This window comes from Rhinopithecus roxellana, chromosome 19 (assembly GCF_007565055.1).
Source record: "Rhinopithecus roxellana isolate Shanxi Qingling chromosome 19, ASM756505v1, whole genome shotgun sequence".
Lineage (NCBI taxonomy): Eukaryota > Metazoa > Chordata > Mammalia > Primates > Cercopithecidae > Rhinopithecus > Rhinopithecus roxellana.
Window position 1 is genome coordinate 27,674,161 of NC_044567.1, and position 9,683 is coordinate 27,683,843.

The 9,683-nt window shown below is 45.8% G+C and overlaps 1 long non-coding RNA gene across 1 annotated transcript; it reads left to right on the forward strand.

Annotated features, from left to right (window-relative positions):
* The first annotated feature begins 423 nt into the window (after positions 1–423).
* Positions 424–9,473, forward strand: LOC115894965. Its single transcript, XR_004055181.1, has 3 exons — positions 424–855; positions 2,143–2,252; positions 9,060–9,473. It is a non-coding gene; the product is annotated as an uncharacterized LOC115894965 (long non-coding RNA).
* Positions 9,474–9,683: the final 210 nt, after the last annotated feature.

The following is a 9,683-nucleotide window of genomic DNA, read 5'->3' on the forward strand; positions in this document are numbered from 1 at the left end:
ATTAACAAACCAGCATGCATATTTTAATTGTGTGTCTCATTATGTTTTCCTTTGGCCACAAGGAAAATCACTAAAACTTTTTGCTCAATTGCACTAGCTTTCCTTAGTTAAAGTTTTTGATTCTGATATCCAGTAAGATGCAGCTCCTCTGAAGGCACAAGTGTCCAGTGTACAAAAGAACTCATAGAAAAATTAAGGGTGTGAGTCTAGAGAGAAAGAGAAGCATGTCTCCAAGAAATTGTGGATTTTGTGCTTTTGGTGCCTGGAGTTGAATGGAATCAAAAGCACAGAAAACCCACAAAATTTTTGAGAGAGTTTACTGTCAAAACTACCACTAGGCTTGTCTAAAAGAAAATGAAACTGTTGGAGATAAAAACAAATTTCTGGGGCCCCACCTTCTTATAGACAGGAAGCAGACTGAGAGTATGGTCATTGTCATATTCTCCGATGCGCTCTTTCGAAGTGATCAAGGCTGATGGGAAGAGAAAACCTCTCACAGGGCAAAGCCAAGAACCCACAGGAGAAAGGACTGAGTGTGGAACAGGAGCCCAACCAAGGAGAATTCTCAACTCCTGGATTAGGAGGACCTGGCCAAAAATTCCCAGGAGAACATCAGAATTGCTGCAGCCCAGCCAGTGCTGAGTGACTCTCGTTCCTTTTCTTTCCAAGTAGCAATGTTTTTGTGATTCTACACCTATTCCACCACACCTGGGTACATATGGAAAACAACTTGTCTTTTTGATTTTTTAGGTCCTTATCAAATCAAGAGGAGCCTCAGTGAGATCTGGCATGGAACATGGATTTCCAGCTCAATACCAGCGTTGGATAAGATTTTTGGAGTGTCCTGGGGATGCAGTGAGTGTATTTTGCGTGTGGGAGGGAAGTGAATATTTGTGACCAAAAGGGCAAAGAGTGGCCATTGTCTGTAAATATTCACTCCTTCCTCTTCTACCTTTCTCTAGGGGGCACGCACACTTCCCTGCCCTTGACTTTGGGCCTTGCCATTTTACTTGTTTTTGCAAATGAGATGTTAATGGAGATGACATGAGCAGGAGTTGAAATGTGCTTGTGCTGTAGAGCTTGCTGTCTTGCACTTCTACCATTGCCACGAGAAAAATACGATATGAGTCCAGTAGGATGAGAGGCATTTGGAACAAAACTGCCCCAGGTGCCCTGTAGACCTGTGGCCTGAAGCGAAGCCACCTCATGTGACCTTCAGGCACATGGGCGAGAAATACCTCCTGTTATATGGCACTGTGATGTTTGTGGTTGTTTGTTACGCGGTAGTGGCTGACTGAGACAACCCGCAATAGCAACCAGGAGCCCCATGGCTTCTTTAAAGATAGGAAGTAAAAAAGTAAATGGCAAACAATTTGGGAGTGGGCTGATACCAACAGAAAGAAGAAATGATCATAGACTTTAGGGTGAGCTGACAAAGTTCTCATGACTGCCTGGAAAACTCAGCATACCTAGTGGGTCCTGGAAAAGGTGGGAGGCTATACATACAGAAGCAAGTGTACCTCAAAGTCTCCCATGCCAGTCAAAGAAGAGGAATAAAGAGTCGGTTGAGGTTGTGGGTGAGGTGAATGGGTTTATAGACTGAGGTTGCCCAGGAATTCACAGTGTACATATACAGTGTACATACTTAATGTTTGATATATTTATTATACAGTAATTTTCTGATAATTAAACTTCTTAATATAACTTTGTGGTAAGAGTGCTTTTCCCACATTCCAGAGATTACCAGGAGTCTGACTTTTAAAAAATCTTGTTGTATTGTATGTATTTTTAGAAAGAGGTAGAGTAAAAATAAATAGATTAACTAGGACTGCTGGAAAAGGGGGTTGGGTGGGAAAGAAAAATGCCATTCAGAAATAGACCATGAAACTAATTACCTGGATAAACAAATGTAAAAAAATTTATTGTTTCAGACAGGGTCATAAACTCAATTACCTTAGGGGACTGGCAGGTGACACAAACAAGTGAGGTAGGCATGGTGGGGAGTGTGGTGATGCGGGAGTGTGTGCCCTGTCCCAGAAGGGCAGCTATGACTGGGCTCCCTCCAATTGTTGCCATGTGGGAGTGGCATCTAGCGTTGCCAGCTCTTCTGAGGAAACAGGGCTGCCATGTTTGCTTCTGCAGGTTGTACACTGCACAAGAGTGCTCAGCCGAGAGGGTAGCTGGAGCCTAAAATCCAGTACAAGCTCCATGTACCAAGCCCTGGGCCAGGACACAGGACTCGAAAAGTAGAGGTAGGCTGGGTTTCAGCCCCTATGCACCCTCTTTGGTCTACCTTTGTGTAATACACAGTCACACAGGGTGGCCTGGGATGGAGGATCTTGCTTCCCACTGTGGAAGGTAAATAAGAAATACCTCTTTATCTTTGCTCCTGACAGCTCAGGCACAGGTGCCCTTTCTAGGCTCAGCCAATAGGTCCCCCTTTCTAAGGCCTGGAACCTTGTGTGAGTGACAGAAGCACAGAGGTGGAGAGATTACATGGGGTAGCATCCACTGTGTTTAGGTATGTCTGAATGGTGACACATACAGCACTTTTGAGAACACTGAGCTACTATTGAACAAAACTCTGGCATGCTGATTGACCCAGTGGGTCTCCAGCTAGCCATCTCTGGATTAAGACATCCCAAGTCCAGGAAGGTGTATGAGTGTACTCGCTTGTTCCCAGTAACCTTTGCATACACATAAGTTTCTCTCTCCTTCCTTCCTTCCTTCCTTCGTTCCTTCGTTCCTTCCTTCCTCCTCTTCTCCCTCCTCCTCCTTTTCTTTTTTCTTTCTCTTTTCTTTTCTTTCTCTTTCTTTTCCCTCCCTCCCTCCCTCCCTCCCTCCCTCCCTCCCTCCCTCCCTCCCTCCCTTCCTTCCTTCCTTCCTTCCTTCCTTCCTTCCTTCCTTCCTTCCTTCCTTCCTTCCTTCCTCTTTTTGGGAGACAGGGTCTCTCTCTGTCACCCAGGCTTGAGTGCAGTGGCACTATTGACGCTTATTGCAACCTCAACCTCCCAGACCCAAATGACCCCCCCACCTCAGCCTCCCAAGTAGCTGGGACCACAGGTGTGCCCCACCATGCCTGATTAATTTTTTATGTTTTTTGTAAAGATGGAGTCTCCCTATTTGCCCAGGCAGGTTTCATGCTCCTAAGCTCAAGTGATCCTCCTGCTTTGGCCCCCCAAAATGCTGGGATTACAGGCATGAGCCACCACGCTTGGCCCTGAGATGTCCTTTCTTGGCATCACAGTGCAGGACGGTGACAAGCTTCCTGTCTCAGAAAGTTTGGATTTGGTTCCAGTTCTACTAGAGCTTGGTCCCAGAGCTTCCTAGTTCTATGACTTTGATCATGTTTGCATCATGCTGACTCTTAATTTCCTTGTCTGTAAAATGGAAATTTGAATACTGGTACTCCTTGCCTCTCAGGGATATTGGAAGACTCAAATCCAATAAGATAATGCATGAGAAAGCATGTTGCAAGCCTAACACGCTATGTAAATGTAAGGTATTATTATACTGCTGCAGAGACATGAGAATTCATGTTGCTGATGCTTGAACCAGAGATGGTGGGAATCTAGCATGGACCAGGCCTATCTAATTATTTTCAAAATGCTGAAAAAGGCCTTTCCAATTCATTGCCTTCCCAGGTTACCCCTCCTGTCTGCTGCTGTAAACTTTCACTTTCCCATAACAATAAACATTTATATTGTGCCTTACCATTATTTTATTTGACCCTCACAACATTCCTATGTGGTAAGGGTTATTCCCATTTGCTGATGAGGAAACTGAGGCTCAGGGAATTCTGGGAGATACAATTCAAGTTGAGATTTAGGTGGGAATACAGCCAAACCATATCATTCTGCCCCTGCATCCTCCAAATATCATGTCCTTACTTTTTTTTTTTTTGAGATGGGGTCTCACTCTATCGCCCTGGCTGGAGTGCAGTGGCACGATCTCGGCTCACTGCAAGCTCCGCCTCCTGGGTTCACGCTACTCTCCTGCCTCAGCCTCCTGAGTAGCTGGGACTACAGGTGCCCGTCACTATGCCTGGCTAATTTTTTGTATTTTTAGTAGAGACGGGGTTTCACCATGTTAGCCAGGATGGTCTCGATCTCCTGACCTCATGATCTGCCCGCCTCGGCCTCCCAAAGCGCTGGGATTACAGGTGTAAGCCACTGCGCCCGGCCCATGTCCTTACATTTTAAAACCAATCAGGCCTTCACAATAGTCCCCCAAAGTCTTAACTCATTTCAACTTTAACCCAAAAGTCCACAGTTCAAAGTCTCATCTGAGACAAGGCAAGTCCCTTCTGCCTATGAGCCTGTAATATCAAAAGCAAGCTAGTTACTTCCTAAATACAATGGGGGTATAGAAATTGGGTAAATACAGCTGTTCCAAATGGGAAAAATTGGCCAAAACAAAGGGGTTACGGGGCCCATGCAAGTCTGAAATTCAGTGGGGCAGTCAAATTTTAAAGCTTCAAAACAATCTCCTTTGACTCCAGGTCTCACATCCAGGGAGATGCAAGAGGTAGGTTCCCATGGTCTTGGGCAGCTCTGCTCATGCGGCTTTGCAGGGTACAGCCTCCATCCCGGCTGCTTTCACAGGCTGGTGTTGAGTGTCTGCAGCTTTTCTAGGCAAATGGTGCAAGCTGTCAGTGGATTTACGTTCTGGGGTCTGGAGGATGATGGCCTTCTTCTCACAGCTCCACTAGGCAATGCCCCAGTAGAAACTTTCTGTGGGGGTTCTGACCCCACATTTCCCTTCCGCACTGCCCTAGCAAGGTTCTCCTTGAGGTCCCCACCTCTGCAGCAAACTTTTGCCTGGGTATCCAGGCATTTCCATACATCTTCTGAATTCTAGGTTAAGGTTCCCAAACCTCAGTTCTTGACTTCTGTGCACCTGCAGCTCATCACCACATGGAAGCTGCCAAGGCTTGGGGCTTCCACCCTCTGAAGCCACAGCCTGAGCTGAAGGTTGGCCCCTTTCAGCCATGGCTGGACGGCTAGGACACAGGGCACCAAGTCCCTAAGCTGCACACAGCACGGGAACCTTGGGCCTGGCCCACAAAACCACATTTTCCTCCTGTGCCTCTGGGCCTGTGAAGGGAGGGGCTGCTGTGGAGGTCTCTGACCTGACCTGGAGACATTTTCTCCATGGTCTTGGGGATTAATATTAGGCTCCTTGCTATTTATACAAATTTCTGCAGCTGGTTTGAATTTCTTCCCAGAAAATGGGTTTTTCTTTTCTATAACATAGTCAGTCTGCAAATTTTCAAAACTTTTACACTCTGCTTCGCTTATAAAATGGAATGCCTTTAATAGTCACCTCTTGAATGCTTTGCTGTTTAGAAATTTCTTCTGCCAGATATGCTAAATCATCTTTCTCAAGTTCAAATTTTCACAAATCTCCAGGGTAGGGGCAAAATGCCGCCAGTCTCTTTGCTGAAACATAACAAGAGTCACCTTTACTCCGGTTTCCAGCAAGTTCCTCATCTCCATCTGAGACCACCTCAGCCCGAACCTTATTGTCCATGTCACTATCGGGCTTTTGGTCAAAGCCATTCAACAAGTCTCTAGGAAGTTCCAAACTTTCCCACATTTTCCTGTCTTCTTCTGAGCCCTCCAAACTGTTCCAGCCTCTGCCTGTTACCCAGTTCCAAAGTTGCTGCCACATTTTTGGGTATCTTTTCAGCAATGCCCCACTCTACTGGTACCAATTTACTGTATTAATCAGTTTTCATGCTGCTGATAAAGACATACCCAAGACTGGGAGGAAAAAGAGGTTTAATTGGACCTATCGTTCCACATGGCTGGGGAGGCCTTAGAATCATGGCGGGGGGTGAAAGGCACTTCTTACATGGCAGCAGCAAAAGAAAATGAGGAAGAAGCAAAAGTGGAAACCCCTGATAAACCCATCAGATCTCATGAGACTTATTCACTATCACAAGAATAACACGGGAAAAAGACTGGCCCCTATGATTCAATTACCCCCTCCCCCGGGTCCCTCCCACAATACGTGGGAGTTCTGGGAGATATAATTCAAGTTGAGATTTGGATGGGGACACAGTCAAACCATATCAACTTATATTTACAAATATAATAGTGATATAATTATTTGGGGAGAATAAAGGAGGTGAGAGTGATATAAAACAGTGAAATTTGCTTCCTGATGTTATAAAATTAAGAAATCAAGAAACAGTAAATAAAAATACTCAGAGATTTGAAATCAGCTACCAGAAGAAACAGATAAAAGAGATAAAAAGTAGTTATCTTTGGAGTATGGAACTAAGGGGGGCAAGGGATGACGCACTTCTATACTATCTTATTTTTAACTGTGTGCATTCTTAATTTTACTTAAAAGGCAAAAGCAATTCATATGTTATTCTAGTGGATTTGAAATCCTTCTTTGACACTTGCTAACCATGTAGGTGCCTGGCCCAGATGTGCGGGGTAGGAAATGCTAATTTCCTTTCTCACCTTCTGAGGGTTCGTTGCTGTAATCACCAGAAATGTACACTTCCTGGGCTATTTCATTCAGCCCCCAACCTTGTCCACTGAAAAGACAAATGAGTCGCTACACCAAATTCTGGGATCCACTTTGTCACACCAGGCCTCCTTACACATATGACTCCAGCTCCGGACACATAATAGCACTCAGTGAATATTTGGTTAAACTGAATAAAAATGCCTGCAGAGACCAAATGCCTAGAGAGACCCAGTGCACTTGGTCTGTGAACTCTTTTGATGCGGCACAGAAACAGCACCATGCTTATTCCTTCAGCATGTGTCTGTGTAGTTTCTACTATGTCCCTGGTAAGCAAGTGAGTCATGGCCTCAGCCTTCATGGAGACAGACATTCAGTAAGTCGGTATGTAATTACACACTGCAATAGGTGCTATGAAAGAAAAGAACTGGACTCTTAAGAAAAAATAACTTCATTGGAAGGTCAAGGGGGCCTTTTCAGAGGAAGTGACATAATGAGCTCAGGACATATGAATCTCGGAATTCAAGATTAAAAAAAGGAGTGTGGCCGGGAGCGGTGGCTCACGCCTGTAATCCTAGCACTTTGGGAGGCCGAGGCGGGCAGATCATGAGGTCAAGAGATGGAGACCATCCTGGCCAACACGGTGAAATCCCATCTCTACTAAAAATACAGAAAAAAAAAAAAATTAGCTGAGTATAGTGATGCGTGCCTGTAGTCCCAGCTACTGGGGAGGCTGAGGCAGGAGAATCACTTGAACCTGGGAGGGTGGAGGTTGCAGTGAGCTGAGATTGCACCACTGCATTCCAGCCTGGTGACAGAGCGAGACTCCGTCTCAAAAAAAAAAAAAAAAAAAAAAAAAAAGAGTGTTCTAGACAGAGAGCTACATGTGCAAAGGTCCCGAGGTGGAAAAGCTGAATGTGCAAGAGTGGTGCTTCTCACATTTCACTGTGCACCTGGGGGTCTTATTAAAAGGCAGACTCTGTCTCAGTAGTTCTGGAGTGGGGCAGAACTCCTGAATTTCCAACCCACTCCCGGGTGACGCCGGTAGCATCATGTTTGAGGAACTGAGAGATTTATGGAGAGCATAGTGAGCAAGGAGACGGGACTGGAGGAGGCAGAGACCAAATCATGCAGGAGCTCGGGGGCCACCTCCTAAATGTCAGCAGGAGAGTCACACAGTCTGATGTGGCAATTGACAAAATGTCTCTTAAATTTTTAAAATGCTCTGTAATGTTGCTGACAATGGTGGTGGTTGAATTAGACCCACTCTTGGGAGTTTACAATGTTGGGCTTGTTCCTTGTTGCGGGAGAACCCTAAAGAGCCAAGGGGTTGCTAGAAGTATTTATACCAGAGGCTGGCAAATCACACAGTCAGGGAGTCCATGCTGTCTCTCTCCTCTCCCCTTCGTGCCCCGCTGGACCTGCTGTTGTGTTCACAAAGGAGGCAGTGGGGCATGTTGGAAAGACTCATGGTGAAACCTCAGCCCATGACTTGCCTCTTATGTATCTTCCTAACCTTGGGCACGCTCTTAATCTGCCTTTGCCTCAGTTTCCATATCTGTAAAATAGGGATGCATAAACCTCTCTGGCAGGGATGTTGGGATGATTGGAGATAATGTAGGAAAAGCATGGCCATTCAGTAAATATTAAGACGGATTATTCCTGATTTCTATTCCCAAGTGTTGAATTTAGGAAAAGCTCACAACATCTTCTGCACAAAGTTTAATGAGTTGAGACTGCCAGGACCTTTTTTTTTTATTATTCTTTACGTTGAAATGCCATCCTCCAGCAAAGTTCAGGTGAAAAAGATTCCCTGGTCTTAAGAAAACCAGTAGTATCTTGGGTTAGACTGGCAAAATACAGGCCACAAGAAAAAAAATTGTAAACTTTTTTCTTTCTTTCAGAAAGAAGAGCAAAAAAAATTTGCTTTTTCAAAGCAAATTTTTCATAGAAAAAAAAAAAAACAGCTGAGCTGCACTGCTTGGGTCTCTGCTGACCTCTCCCTCTGCTGTCTGTCTGTCTGTCCATTGGCTTCTCTCTCATTTCTACTCAACAACAGGATGCCTTCCTTCTCCCTCCCCCTCCTCTCTGCTGCAAACAACCCCGGAGCCACTCTGTCTGCCCTGTGCTCTGTTTAAAGGAACAGACACCCATTTCTCACAGAAGAACTGTTAGGTAAACAATAATATATTTTTTTAAACCCAGAAAGTGGCTCAACACACTCAGCATGGACTGACTGTCTCTAGCATTCCCGGCTAGCTTCAGGACAAAGGTCTCCAGAGGAAGGATGCTTCTTTTCTTTTCTTTAAAAAGAGTAAAAGAGGACAACAGGAAACCCAGGCGAGAAGGGCCCTCAGACTTGAGGCCGGCAGACAGGAGCCTGGCCTCGGCCTAAAGAGCCCTGAAAAGCTACTCTTGGCAGCCCTGGCCTGAGTGGCAGGAGAGGATGGCTTTCACTCCCTGAGGCCCTGTCCCTAAATGCACCTCCCAGCAGTGTGAAGTTTCCCCGAAACCCTGACTTCACTGCACCCTCCTAATGACACCGGGAGTTATACCTTAATACTCCTACTTCACAGATGGGGAAACTGAGGACCAGAAGAATGAAGAAACTTGCCCAAGGTCACATAGAATAAAGTTCACATCAGGACTCACACCCAAGTCTAGCTGACTCCAAAGTTCATTTTGGAACCACCCACAACATGGACTTCCTGGATCCCGGACTTTTGGATGACTTGACTTCACCCCACAGCCTTTCAAGAGAGAAAAAGGTCTGCTTTCTAGATCTGGGACCTGGGAAAGTGGGCAGCTTTGGGTTCCTGGTGGGCAGGGAATAGGGCTGGGGTTCCCAGGGTCCTGACTCAAAACCCAAGGCTGGCCGTTTCAATAAAAGAAAAAACCAGACCGGGTGCGGTGGCTCCCACCTGTAATCCCAGCACTTTGGGAGGCCGAGGCGGGTGGATCACTTGAGGTCAGGAGTTCGAGACCAGTCTGGGCAGCATAGAGAAAACCCGTCTCTACTAAAAAACACAAAAACTAGCAAGGCGTGGTGGAAAGTGCCTGTAATCCCAGCTACTTGGGAGGCTGAGGCGGGAGAATCGCTTGAACCCGGGAGGCAGAGGTTGTAGTGAGCCGAGATTGTGCCACTGCACTCCAGCCTGGGCGACAGAGTGAGACTCCATCTCAAAAACAAAAAACGAAAA